The following is a 15,434-nucleotide window of genomic DNA, read 5'->3' as shown; positions in this document are numbered from 1 at the left end:
CCAGACACAGTGTCCCTGCTTCCCCATGGGCATCCCCTCTCCACCTCCAGCCTCGCCCTCTCAAGTTTATTTTCTATCCAAGGTTATAACCTCTCAAACCATCATATATCAGCTCTGCTTCATCCCTTCCAGGGATCCCCGTGCTAAACTCAGCCAGCCCCAACTTCCTCTCTGACCTCAGAGTGCTCTCTCCTGGCCTGGCAGTGTTCCTTCAGTTCACGGAGATTTCCCAGCCTCAGGCCTTCTCACAAGGCCCTGGTTGTTCCTGTTCACCATCGTCCTCCAAACTGGTCACCATTCCAGTCTCATCTAAAGTGACCTCCTCAGAGGATCCTTCGAAAACATTCTCATCCGCAAATGTGCCCCATACACGTGCTTTTTGGGGTTTAGTGGTGCCCTGTCTTCTCCACAGCCCTGATATGTGACCTCCTGAGGAATGTCCATGGCATCCACAAAGGAAGGCACTGTGTGCCCTGGTCACGTGTCCAGCCTCTCCCAGCCTGTGTTCACTCTCAATTGTTCTGAATGATCCACTCTGTTTTCATGAAGCAGGACTGATGGACCCATTGGTGCATGGGAGTGATTGGTTTCTACCCAGATGTCTGGTCTGAGATATTAAACTCTGGGCAAACCTGGGGCTTGTTATCATCCCCAAAGGTCTATTCTGCAAATGTCCACTTAGACTCAGGAATATTGGGAAAATCCATCTCAAGTGAAAAAAAAAAAAAAAAAACAGGGGCCAATATCATCCTCCAAGTCCACCCTCCACTGCCACTGCCAATCTCTGCCCAATGGGGGATTCCTCAAGGCCTGAAAACATAGTGGAATTTTGTGAAAAGTCAGAGGGAAGAAAACCAAATTTTATTGAGTACCTACTAAGTGCCAGGAACTGCAATACACAAGTTATACTTATGAAACTTCATTCTCAGACATGCAGAGATAAAGGAAGACAAGAGTCCTGCCATCTAGTAACCTTTCATCCAGGAACTTGCTGGAGGAGGGAGGGCAAGAGCTGCAGGGACACTGCTCCCCACACCCTCACACGCCCCATTCCTCAAGCCCAGCCCAGCCCCAGCTCCACACAACTCAGGCTGTAAGAGGAAAAGGAAGGGGACCTTGGACTCAGACATGGCCCAGCATGATTGGGCCAGAAAGCTTATCTCCCCTGAATGCAGCCACTGGATCCCATGATAGGAGGGGAGGGATAGGAATGACAAAGCACAGGGAAGGTTTCCTGAAGGACACTGGAGGGACACCTGAAGATGCTGCAGGAAGAACACAAAACAGCAGGCTTCACTGCCCTCCCCCTGCTCAGCTCACTCAAACTCCAGGTGCTTTATCCACAAACACTGTTCATTGTCCATGAATGATTTTTCTTGCTCATAATAAATTATCCTGATGGAAGTAGGATTATTATACTTTCTACTTTCACAGCCATATAATACATCTTACGTTTAGTTGCTTCAAGGTTTTTTTGAGCAGTTCCAGAAAACATGCCATAAAACATGGGCTACGGTAAAATGAAGTGTGATTTCATAATGTGCCAGTTGGAGGAAAGGATTAAACCCACATATTACAGACATCCAATAAAATAATGTTTAATTATGGTTTGGTGGCGGGAGAACTGTCAGTTTCTTTTAGCAAGATTATGTAACTACATTTTTCATGGTCTTTCATGAGATTTTCCTCTGCCAGATCATTTGAAGTATCCAACACCTTTTTCGTGTAGGTCAAGATTTATTCACTTCAATTCTCACTGTTCCTGTATATGCAGTTACAGACTCTTGTTTAGTATTTCAGCAGGTGGCAGAATAGCACAAGTGTTTGGTTTCTCTTTCCAGAGCAGCCCTGATGGTTCACGCCAGGCTCAATATAAAGAAAAAAAGTAGGGGGCTGGCAACCTACTAGGGGCAGCATGTACAAAACCCCAGGGCTTGGGGCGTGCCCCACACTCCAGGAGGAGGATCCTCAAGTTCAGGAGTCCCAAGGAGCATGGAGTTCTCCTGTTGAACTCTAGGAGCAGACAGTGCATAAAGTATTTCATCTCTACCTCTTTCCCTTGCCTTTTCCTTCCTCCCACTGTCCCTCCTGGTCACAGATGTCCTACCTCAAAGGACCCTGCTCTGTGGATTCACACCTATGGAGTCCTCAAGCCACAGCCCACAGGACCAACTAATATTTCACTCATGCCTTTCCACCCACACCTTTTCGGGCACAGGAGTCACTGGTGAGCATTACCACCACTGTAAAAGCCAGGGTAACAGACCCCACCAAGCTGCCTGGGCTTTGGTCTCCCTGAGAACCAATCCACACCCTCTCAGATGTAAACATGGATGGATCTCTTTGGCGTCTGGTGTGCTGTGCAGAGGGACCTTTGTTGGGTTTTGAAATCTTACTAGTTGTAAACAGAAAGGGAGAGACAAATGGAAGGACTCATTTTGCCATGATGCTGACCTCACTCTTCCCAAGAATGATGGTTTTAACCATTCTTTCTGGAATTACATGGGCAGTTGGTCCACTAGTTTCAAAAGATTCCTCTTCTTTTGTGTGTAGATAATTCATATCACATCCATACCTTTCTTTCCCCTCCATTTCAAAGGAAATATACCCGTAGCCCATCTAAAAGTAATCTAGCATCATAAAACCACAAGGTCTACTGAAGGAGGAGATAAACATGTCAGATAGTATATTAACATATAGAGTATTTACCCAAACTACTAGAATTCATACAGCAATTCAGCAACGTGGCAGGATACAAAGTCAATGTGCAGAAATCAGTGGCTTTCTTATACACTAACAATGAAAATACAGAAAGAGAAATTAGAGAATCAATTCCATTTACCATAGCACCAAGAACCATAAGATACCTGGGAATAAACCTAACCAAAGAGGTAAAGGATCTGTACTTGAGGAACTACAGAACACTCATGAAAGAAATTGAAGAAGACACAAAAAGATGGAAGATTATTCCATGCTCTTGGATGGGAAGAATAAACATTGTTAAAATGTCTATACTGCCTAGAGCACTCTATACTTTTAATGTCATTCCGATCAAAATTCCACCAGTATTCTTCAAAGAGCTGGAGAAAATAATCCAAAAATTTGTATGGAACCAGAAGAGACCCAGAATCGCTAAGGAAATGCTGAAGAACTAAAATAAAACTGGAGGCATCATGTTACCTGATTTCAAGCTTTACTACAAAGCTGTGATCACCAAGACAGCATGGTACTGGCATAAAAACAGACACATAGACCAGTGGAACAGAGTAGAGAGCCCAGATATGGACCCTCAACTCTGTGGTCAATTAATCTTCGACAAAACAGGAAAAAATATACAGTGGAAAAAAGACAGTCTCTTCAATAAATGGTGCTGGGAAAACTGGACAGCTATATGTAGAAAAATGAAACTCGACCATTCTCTTACACCATACACAAAGATAAACTCAAAATGGATAAAAGACCTCAACGTGAGACAGGAATCCATCAGAATCCTAGAGGAGAACATAGGCAGTAATCTCTTTGATATCAACCACAGCAACTTCTTTCAAGATATGTCTCCAAAGGCAAAGGAAACAAAAGCAAAGATGAACTTTTGGGACTTCATCAACATCAAAAGCTTCTGCACAGTAAAGGAAACAGTCAAGAAAACAAAGAGGCACCCCACGGAATGGGAGAAGATATTTGCAAATGACAGTACAGACAAAAGGTTGATATCCAGGATCTATAATGAACTCCTCAACCTCAACACGCACAAAACAGACAATCATATCAAAATGGGCAGAAGATCTGAACAGACACTTCTCCAATGAAGACATACAAATGGCTATCAGACACATGAAAATATGTTCATCATCACTAGCCATCAGGGAGATTCAAATTAAAGTCAAATTGAGATATCACTTTACACCAGTTAGAATGGCCAAAATTAACAGGACAAGAAACAACATGTGTCAGAGGGGATGTGGAGAAAGGGGAACCCACTTTCACTGTTGGTGGGAATGCAAGTTGGTGCAGCCTCTTTGGAGAACAGTGTGGAGATTCCTCAATAAATTAAAAATAGAGCTTCTTTATGACCCTGCCATTGCACTCCTGGGTATTTACCCCAAAGATACAGATGTAGTGAAAGGAAGGGCCATCTGTACCCCAATGTTTATAGCAGCAATGGCCATGGTCGCCAAACTATGGAAAGAACCAAGATGCCCTTCAACAGACGAATGGATAAGGAAAATGTGTTCCATATACACAATGGAGTATAATGCCTCCATCAGAAAGGACGAATACCCAACTTTTGTATCAACATGGACGGGACTGGAAGAGATTATGCTGAGTGAAATAAGTCAAGCAAAGAGAGTCAATTATCATACGGTTTCGCTTATTTGTGGAGCATAACAAATAGCATGGAGGACATCAGGAATTAGAGAGGAGAAGGGAGTTGGGGGAAATTGGAAGGGGAGTTGAACCATGAGAGACTATGGACTCTGTAAAACAATCTGAGGGGTTTGAAGTGGCAGGGGGATGGGAGGTTGAGGTACCAGGTGGTGGGTATTATGGAGGACACAGATTGCATTGAGCACTGAGTGTTTTGAAATAATAATGAATACTGTTTTTCTGAAAATAAATAAATTAATTTTTTAAAAAACCATATAGAGTATTTAAAATATGTACAAAGTTCCCTAAGAGTATATTTATGACTTTATTGTTGGGGAAAAGATTTTGTTAAATTTGAAAATTCCTCCACTACCCTTACCATGTACTGTGAGCAGTGCAGGGCCCTCCTACAAGACAGTTCAATTTAGATGTTTGTATCACTCAGTGTCCAGTCAGGAGGCAGAAACCACATAACTCATTTTAACATGGAAAATGTCATATAAAGAATTATTAAGCGCATATTTTAAATTTGCTTATGAAAGAAGTAAAAGAAAGTCCTAAGGAAACCAGAAGTAGGAGATACAGGAAGCAGATGCTACCTTCAAAAACAGAAGACATTTGAGAGAATAAGCCTGACACTCTGTTTATTGGAGAAGGTGGAACTGGGGACCTCAGGTAGGGAAAGAAGTTCACCAACGTGCCGCAGACCAAGGCTGCTGGGCAGGAAAACTCTCACTAGAGAACTGGCAAGAATCCCTGGGAGCCAGCCTTCTAGAATTGCTGCAATGTACAATTGTAGCCTGCTACAATGCCATACCCATTTACTTAAAGGCGAGAGAAACTAGGTCTTCTCCAGGCCACTGGCAGTAACATTGTAACATCAACGGGTGAAAACACTGAAAGTGGGACGTCTGGGTGGCTCAGTGGGTTAAGCATCTGACTTTGGCTCGGGTCATGATCCCAGAGTCCTGGGAGCAAATCCCGCATGGGACGCCTTGCTCAGTAGGGAGCCTGATTTTCCTCTGCCTGCCGCTCCCCCTGCTTATGCTTGCTCACTCTTTCTCTCTCTGACAAGTAAATAAATAAAAAATCTTTGAACACATAGCAAAAGAAGAATAAAACTTTGTCCCCAGCTATGTCTTGCTGTATTCCCTCTGCTGCCCTGTAGGAATTCACAGTCCTGAGACAATTAAAATCTGACTTGTATACACCTCAGTGGATGAAGCCAACTGAAAAACAAAGAACACTGGCCTCCTTTGAAGATTCTTGGCTGAAACCAGCCAGATTCTAGCTGTGGCTCAAAGTTCTCATCCAGGGAGTAAATGTTTAAATTTCGAGGAGAAACAGGCACATGTGCTGCTCATATACTTAACAAAGTCCTAGCCTCCTTGCCCTTACCACACGCTGCCCCACATATTACTGTCCTGACCATTAAGGCTACACTTTCCTCCTTGCTTTGTGCTTGCACTGGGTGTATTGATATGACCTTATGAAATGGGGACAAAGCGTGGTCTGGTGGCCTTTTGCCACTAGAGCATCTGTCCCCAGGCCTCTCTCTCCTTTGTCCTATGAAGGTGTCTGGAGTAATCTTTTCATTCACCCACTCAGGGTTTGCGAGCCAAACCCAACAGTGCACTGACTGACAAAGGCGGTGCCAAGTGTACCACATGGCAAAAATGAAACATTTATGACATCCAGTATCAACAAGTAGGGCACATAGAGGGTAGGTTTGAATTAAAAGGCAAAGAATGGGTAATGGGCAGATTTCACACCTCTAGATCCTCATTTTCTCATACATCATTTTCTCATACTGGAACTTCCATATAATAACATCACAACTCCACATTTTCACCCGTCTACATGGCTACACCTAAAAGTGAAAAACTTTCCGCTCTTTCCCCAAAATGGAAAAGACAGGCAGTCCCAAGCATTAAATTGAACAATTATATTCAGTTTCTTCAGTCCAGCCACAATCATTTCACTATTCTGTTACCTAGAGATTACATTTGAAATATTACCATGGACAACTTGCATAAAATCACACTGGTAAGAAGAAGGAAGAAAGAAAATACATAATTAATACAAATGACCTGACAAGAAAAAAAATATATACAAAACTAATACAGTCCTTTTCCTACTTTTGGTTACAGGCAGGAACTGAGATCTGTGGCTTCCTTCTTCCACCTCCTATTCTCTGTATATAATGGGCAGATTTCACACCTCTGATCCATAGCAGGTCAGAGTTCTGTACGTTGGAAGTGGACACGCATTTATTCCTGAAGGTCTGAACCCTCAGTAGTCTGGCTTCCTTGTGTTTCCTGTGGTTTCCATCCACCTTTACAATTGGACTAGAAGTACCGAGAAGCAGTACATAGATCCTGGAACTGTGTTCATGGTCAAAGCTTTGTTCAATTCATCTGGGGTCTGAAAATGCTCTTCTTCATTCACATCTTTATTCTGGTAGCAGTTCTGTTCTCTCTAACTGCTCTTGACTCACAAGGGAACCCAAATTCTTATCTTCCCATCCCTGAATTAATGTAGCACTAGTATTTCACATATAACAGATATATACTAAGGTTCATTAAGATAAGTAGGTCTCATCCATCCCAGAATAGGAAAGATATACAATAGAATATTATACTACACTCCACTTAAAGTCCATCAGCCATACATTTCATCAGAAATGTTTAGATAGACAACATCTCTAGTCAGAGTGCACATTTCCGAAAACAAAGCTGATGACTCACTCATAGCCTCTGGGTTCATCTGCACAACACAGACTGCATAAAATAAACACCATTTAATTCTTCAGAGTAATTCAGACCTCATCTCATTTCATATCAAAACAATACAAAGACTCCATGAAATAATGTTCATGATCAAAAGAAACATGACTGACAATAGCAAAATTCAGCCAACCTCATTACACCTGAAAAAGCCAACATTTATCTTCTAATACCTGAGCATAAGGCATGAACCGCCTATTCTCATAGCTTCACCCCAGCAGTCTACCCTCAGAAGAGAAGGGCAAGATACCAGGTCTTCCAGGACTAACTTCAGAGCCATTAACTCCAGGAATTCTGCAGCTCCAGGAAGAGCCACATGAGGAAACTGGAACCCTGTTGGCACCATTTGGGGACATAGCTTCACGGCCGCAGGGGAGTAATGGAGATTCAGCCCCTGGAAGATTACCAGTAAAACCACAGCCTGAACTGAACCCCTGCCCTGAGAGGCTCACAGGCTCCTCTGAAGAAAAAGGAGAGTTGTTAATGGGTACAGTGGTCTGCACAGGCCCACCCTCCCCAGAGCAGATGATCAGAGACACATCTCCTGACCTCAACCTGAAGTATGAAACAGAGTCCTAAAGGAGGAAGCTAGAGGGAAGGAGAAAATGTGGGAACCATCAGTCATGTTGTAGAATGAGACATCCCCTTCCTTCAGGTCCAGGAAAGCCCCTACCCTGTGGGGAATTGGCACAAGGAGTTCTGAATTATCAGGGAGGAAACAAAGTATATTTGCATACATCCCCACAACCCAGATCCCCTTTTCTGGAAATTCCTGGTATAAGACTTAGACTTTCCTCTCCACATCTCTCCTGCAGACCCCCAGTGCCCATTCACTTCTGTCTCCATTCCTGTACTCCACCACCCAGTAATAGCACCCTGATTGATGCCCTCCTGACCTAAGATGCTACATTATTTTTCTGGGTCCTTAGTTGTATCCTTCCAGGTCAAACAAGACTTTTCATCAGAAACAGCAAGGTTTGGATCTGCAGACACCGGATCCAAAGTGACAGACACTGCAGAGAAAATTGCCAATCATTTGAGTTCTCCCCTTGCCCTATAACAAGGCACACATCAACCACCCCCACCATCAGACACCTAGATGCATGTGGGCAGGGGTAAGCCTCCTGAGATGAGAATCTTGTGACTCAAGAACATACCCAACCCACCAGAAGAAGTAACTAAAGACTGATTCAGGATTTTGATATCTCACAGGCATTTGAGGAAAGACTGGACTCCAACACTGAAGGGTATCTCTTTAGCATCCGATATCATCCACACCCACCAACCCCACCTATGTGACTTTTACCACCATATCTCAACCCACCACCATGGATGGGGCCAACATCTGTATCACCACAGCAAGCTGAGGACAGGTCAGCCACGCTGGAGCAGCAGTAGGAAGACCCAGAAAGAACTCAAAGTTACTCACAAGGCAGGAAATTCTCTTTCTGCCAATCTATGAAAGAACTACATGTTTCTTGTTAAGGCTTTGAGAAGTCTTAACACATTGGGATCTATGTCTAGTCTTCTGAAATACACTGATGCAAGAGTTACAGGGAAATATCTTTCAGAAACATTCCCTGATGCATTTATTTCTTACACGCACACACGCGCATACACACACACACAGAGCCATCATTCTACAGCCTTCCCATAAAAGACAAGCCATAAAGTTTAACACCACTGAGAGGCTATATAACAACCTGAAAAGAAGACTCTATGCCCAGATTTCACTCAAATTATGTTTTCTCAATCCTTAGCCATATATCCGTCATGAAAGCTAGGTTTTCTTGAAACAAATGGGGAAGACCAAAATACAAGTACACAAGGCATATTTTAAAAGATACTTTAGAGGTGCCTGGGTGGCTCAGTGGGTTAAAGCCTCTGCCTTCGGCTCAGGTCATGATCTCAGGGTTCTGGGATTGAGGCCCACATAGGGCTCTCTTCTCGGCAGGGAGCCTGCTTCCCCTTTTCTTTCTGCCTGCCTTTCTGCCTGCTTGCGATCTCTCTTTCTGTCAAATAAAAAAATAAAATCTTTTTAAAAAGAAAACACACACATACTTTAAAACACTGGCACTTGTAACAATCAGTTAAAAATCCGGCTCCTGATTTAGGCTCAGTTCATAATCTCAGAGTGGTTGGATAAAGCCCCCCTATCAGGCTCCAGATTCAGCATGGAATCTGCTTGAGATTTTCAACCCTCTACCCACTCCAATGGCTCTAAATAAATACATAAATAAAATCTTTTTTTAAAAGATTTTATTTATTTGAGAGAGAGACAGAGATGGTGAGAGACAGCAAGAGCAGGGAGGAGAGGGAGGAACAGTATCCCCACTGAGCAGGGAGCCCAATGTGGGGCTTGATCCAAGGACCCTAGGGTCATGACCTAAGCCAAAGGCAGCTTTTTAAGAAACTGAGTCTCCCAGGGGCCCCTACTATTGTTTTTTTAATTCAAAAAAGAGAAAAGAAACCAAACTGTAGGAGCCAAGATGTCCCTCAACAGATGAATGTATAAAGAAGATGTGGTTCATATATACAATGGAATATTATTCAGCCATCAGAAAGGATAAATATCCACCATTTGCATTGACCTGGAGGAACTGGAGGGGATTATGCTAAGTGAAATAAGTCAAGCAGACAAAGGTCATATGGTTTCACTCATATATGCAACATAAGGAATAGCATGAAAGGCATTATGGGAATGAAGGGAAAACTGAGGGGAAGGAATAAGAGAGGGAGACAAACTTTGAGGGACTGTGGACTCCAAGAAACCATCTGAGGATTTCAGAAGGGTGAGGGTAGCCTAGTGATAGGTATTAAGGAGGGGATGTGCCCTCTATAATACCCACCACCTGGTACCAGCTGGTGGGTATTATAGAGGGCACAGATTGCATGGAGCACTGGGTGTGGTGAAAAAATAATGAATACTGTTATGCTGAAAATAAATAAAAAATAAGAGAAAAAAATTAAAAATCAGTAACATCACTTTTATAATAATGTCAAAAAAAAAAAGGAGGGGATGTGCTGTGATGAACACTGCATGTTAAATGCAAATAATAAATCAGGGAACACAACTCATGATGTACTGTATGATGACTAACAAAATATAACAAAAACTATTTTATCAGTATGCTGCATGGGGAAATATTTTTAAATTAATTAATTAATTAAATCATGCAGATGATTCTGCAGAGAAGGGGAAATGCTATTTAAATATGATATTTGATCATCATTTTTCACATACATCCCAAGAATCAGCAAGGCTCTCTAAGGAGCCTCACACATCTGGACCCCTGGTTTCCTTCACCTCTGGCTTCCCCTTCTCTGCTCTCACAGTTTATATCCCTGATCATAAATAGAAACAGCCAAAAAGAAAAACCACATATTACACAGGTTCAAAGGGCCCAGATTCTTAACCTACCCCAGTACTAAAGGAATCTCTGGATAATATTTCATTTCTTCAGGATCTCCAGAGCACTCTCCTGTCCACACACCACTGGAAGATCAAGGTGATCTCATTATCAGAGGCAAATCTGGTTACATGATTACTTTCAAAGAGCTTAAAACAAGTATAAGTCCTCTCAGAAATCTCTTAAACATGTAATAGGAGTTTATTACTTTTCATACATGCAAATAACTTGCACACCTTCTTGTATACTGCCCACTCAAACCGCCACAGCTGTGATTTGGGGTCTCACTTCTACCACTCTTATCTGCCCAGAATCTCTCCAAAGGAATCTCGGCTCTCTACTTTCCTTCTCAGCTCCTTCTCTTTTCCTAACACATATTTTTCTTTTCTGATTTGAACTCCACTTTTCCCTAGTAAAGAATTTTAACTCTCCTAGTTTTCTCCTTTTGCATCTTCACACTTTGCCTCCAATAAACCCAACCAAGTTAAGCCTATCAGGTAAGAGCAATATCCTCCTGAAAGGAAAGATAATGGTTGGAAACAATTATCAGTAGCTGTTTTTAAAAACACATATATAGGGGCACCTGGGTGGCTCAGTGGCATAAGCCTCTGCCTTCGGCTCAGGTCATGGTCTCGAAGTCCTGGGATCAAGCCCCACATTGGGCTCTCTGCTTGGCGGGGAGCCTGCTTCCCCCACCCCCTGCCTGCCTCTCTGCCTGCTTGTGATCTCTGCCTGTAAAATAAGTAAATTTTTTTTAAAAAATTTAAAAAAAAACATATATATCACATATTCTAATGTTAAATATTTAATATATAATAAATATTTAATAGTATAATATGATTATAACATATATAAGTTATTGCTCTTCTTACACAACAATACACAAAAGATATTGTATATAATTGCAGGTGGTACATAGACCCCACCCCCAGGAATCCATAAATATTCTGGTGGCTCTGCATCTCAGATTCAGATCACCTGCTCTAAAGTATTTAATTCCTCAACACCTAAGGAGGCTTAAAGGAAGAAACCCAGTTCAACAGGGAGTCAGAGCATGAGGAAGCAAAATAAAGACCAACATGCCAGAGGTCTAGCAAGAAACAGGAAAATCAAAATGGATTCAGAACCAAGAATCCACCTAGGAAAACTGAGTCCTAAGCAGGCAAGTTTGATTTCTGAAATCCTCTACACACAACAGTTTCTGATTTAGAAAGTCACAATCCTGTTCCAGACTTTCCTTATAAATGACCTCTCTGTGGTCAATGCACCACTTAAACATATGATTTGAGCAGTGGGTTCAGAGGGTGTTGGTAACCCTAAAAATGACCTGCAGCAGAGAATGGGTCAAAATGGAGGCAAATCTGTGTTCCCAATGACACTCCTTACAGTCTTAAGAGAAAGAGGACAAAAGTGACAAGGGGAGCATGGACACCAAGCCCTTCCTGGTGTAGAGTCTGTAACATAGAAGGTGGCTGAGTTGAACATGGGGAGATAAGGTAACAGGAACCTGAGTAGCTTACCTGCATACAGATGTGCCTTCCTCCAGACTGGAAGGGAACACACCCTGGTGAGACCTCAGTCAGAACAAGCCTGCTCAGCATTCATCTACTGACCCTTGCCTCCCCTCTGAGCTACAAGTGACACTAACTGCAGAGTGGGGACAGGCTGAAAAGGAAATGATCTCCTGCCACATGCTGACATACACTGTATAAAAAATTACAGGGATAAAATTTCATAATTATAAAAACATCATTACTACACCTGGTGATTTTGAACACAGAGATCTTTGAGAAATAACCCAAGAGGAGAGATAATTTCAAGCAGGATGCAAGGTGAACTCTAGGGTAACAGAAAACACAATCACTGTTTGGGGGCATTGACAGCTCATTCTACCACATTCTCACACATAGTCTGTCCAGGCCTCTACCCATCACTTTGTGATCACAACTTCCAGGAACTGGAGAAAACACACTCTCCTTGGTTGGTATTAGGGAGCTAAGATCACACTCCTAATCTTAGTGACCCCATTAATTTATATAGTTCTTTTCTTGAAATCTCAGAGGAGCTGACTTTTGGATTCAAGTGCTTACAGAACTAGTTGCACTGAAGGCTAAAGAGCTAGCAATATGGCACGCAGGTCAGCATTGGAATAAATCCAAATGCATGATAGATTCCAGAAACCACCGTCACCCCTGGGTTCTCAAGAACTGAGTGGGAAATAGTGGCCTAGATTGGAGAAAGCTCATAAACAGGGATCTTCCTGCCACCAGCTTCTGCTTCTGCCCCAGAGAAGGGTCCACATGTTTCTGCCTGAAACAAGGAGAGGGGACACCTTGACTTAGGTGGAACCAAAGACCCATGGACACCTGGACAGTCACTCACCAGTCAGGTAAACAGATTTCCTCCAGTCTCAAAGGCAACACAGGAAACAGGTGAGCTAAGAACCAGAACGTCTCTTTCAAAGAAGACAAAAAAACTTCTAGAGTAAAAGCAGAATTTACCAAGATCTACTTGGAGTTCGTCTAAAAGAGAGTGGGAAATAAGAATGAACTCCCATCTCTAAGAACAGCAAAGATTGCACTTGACAAACCTACAACTGCACATGTCAGTAACCTAGAAGTTATAGCTCTAGATCCATCGAGTCTCCACAGATCCATGTCCTCTCTCGACCTCCTCAGCCACTTGCTCCAGGGCAAGGACCCTCTGTCCACTTTTCCTCTGCACCAGCTACCACACTCACAGACTGTGGCCTCTGCCCTCTGTTATGTCTGGATTTCACTGCCTCCTCCTTTGCTTGTTTTCATCCTTTTCTCTATGGAGTTTCTCCCATCCCTTCATCTCCTGGCACTTAGAAGTTTGTTCTCCCCTGGTGTAGTAGGCAGTCCCAAAGAGTAAGAATATCAACAAGGTCAGGATCACCATGAAAGCTGACATCCAGGGAGAAGTCTGGGGAAAGAAGTCCTCTGTGTCTGGCCATACACACAGTCAGGGGCACAGCCCAGAAGAGTTCACACAGCACAGCCAGGGACTCCCAGTCCCTCCCTATGGCCCTACTGGGAGAGGGAAACAGCACCGACCTGAGAAAAAATGGCCATTGCTTTCTCTTGGCTCAGGATTGGGTTAAGAATGGAGCAGGTCACATTCTCCAAAGAGCTGTGTTTCACCACCAGCACAGCCTCCGCACTGAACAGCCTTTCAGCATTCTGGGCATGGGTCTCAGAGAATATCAAGAACTTCTCTCCACTGAGGGCTCTCCACTGCACCTGGGGCTTTAGGAACCATCCTGATACCTTACACAACAGTCGGACCCCGTCCTCCTCTGGCCCTGCGATGTGCACTCGAGGGGCAGAGGCCATACCTGCAAGAGAGAAGCTGGTGAATACAGGGAGGGCTCCCAGAGACCAAGGATGCAAACAAAGTCTTCCTGTGCACACCTCCGGGGGCAGCATTTCATTCAGGGGCTCCACTGGGGAGTGATCATGGCAGGGAACAAAGCAGGAGCCCTACCACAAAAAAAAAAAAAAAAAGAAGAAGGAGCTTGGAGACCTGCGGTAGACACAGAAGGCAGGGCTCTTCTTCCAAAACATAAGGATGGGAAGTCCATTGTCCAGAGTGACAGAAGAAGGAATTTGCTCTCAGATTCCATCCTTCTCTGCTCTTCTCACCTCACACACTCTCCAGGTCATCTGCACCCACTGCCACTTGTTACATAACTTCACCTTCAAAAAATCTAACTACCTCCTGAGCATCCTCTCTAATATCTACATCCCTGAGGGTTATCTCTGCCTGAATTCCTCACAGATGCTACAAATTCAAATCCTGAACAGGTTCATACTTGGTCCCATCTTTGATAACCTGATGATGAAAACATTCCAATCCTTCAGCCTTCTTCACAGCCAACTCACCCACAGCCACATACTGTTAGTGCCTTCACACACTGCTTCTAGGCTCCATCATGTGACTTGACTCAGCTAATGAGATTTCAGGGAATATTGATGAAGGAACAGGAGACTGGCTTAAGACAAAGCAAAAGCTGGCGCCTTGCACCCCCTCTTCACCCGCTCCCCTCCATATGTGTGGCATTCCTCAGGAACCCCTGACTGCCATAAAACGATAAATAGTTAACTTGCAGGGATTGCAATCCTGGAAAACAGGAATCTCCATTGCTCTACAAGATGTCCTAGAGACCTAAACATGGAGGTTACCTTAACAATAGCACAAATTTCCAGAGGCAAATAACTCTTGGTTCCTGAAGCCCTAATGTCTCCCTCCCACCATAAACTGGAGGAGGCTGAGGTAGAAGGGAATGTAAATGATAGCAGGATCATAATACCCCACCAAGAATCTCCCAATTATCTTGACGTTAATGCCTGACCTAAAGACGACATTGATCAAGCCATAAGGGCAAGGACTCCCCCCCCCCCCGGCACCTTGTAGGCCCTCCCTAACATGTGAGAACTCTGTTGAAACCTCCCAACCCTTCACCACCTCCGCGCAACCGTGGGGGTATATAGCATGCCTACCCTCACAACCCGGGGCAGCAGCTCTTCCTGCCCACGGGTCCTGTCCCCGTGCTTTAATAAACCACCATTTTGCACCAATGACGTCTTAAGAATTCTTTCTTTAGTCGTCGGCTCCGAACCTCCTCACCCCACCGAACCTGACTTAGGTTCTGGGACTTCATCATTTTTGGCGAGCCAGCCAGGAGATTTGTGAGTCTTTACATGTGGACTCTGAGCTTCGGTGCAATTTGGTGAGTACTTTCTCTCCTTTTCCTTTACTCTCATTCCAGGGCTTTTTCAAGGAGTATGGTCTTATTGGAACACTTGCATGTCAATTGCTCAGGCTGTAATCCTCTAGCCCGTGGCTA

The sequence above is a fragment of the Mustela putorius genome, unplaced genomic scaffold, assembly GCF_011764305.1.
Source record: "Mustela putorius furo isolate JIRA1106 unplaced genomic scaffold, ASM1176430v1.1 tig00003929_pilon_pilon_pilon, whole genome shotgun sequence".
Classification (NCBI taxonomy): domain Eukaryota; kingdom Metazoa; phylum Chordata; class Mammalia; order Carnivora; family Mustelidae; genus Mustela; species Mustela putorius.
The sequence above is the reverse complement of the archived record's forward strand: the minus strand, read 5'-3'. Positions refer to the sequence as shown.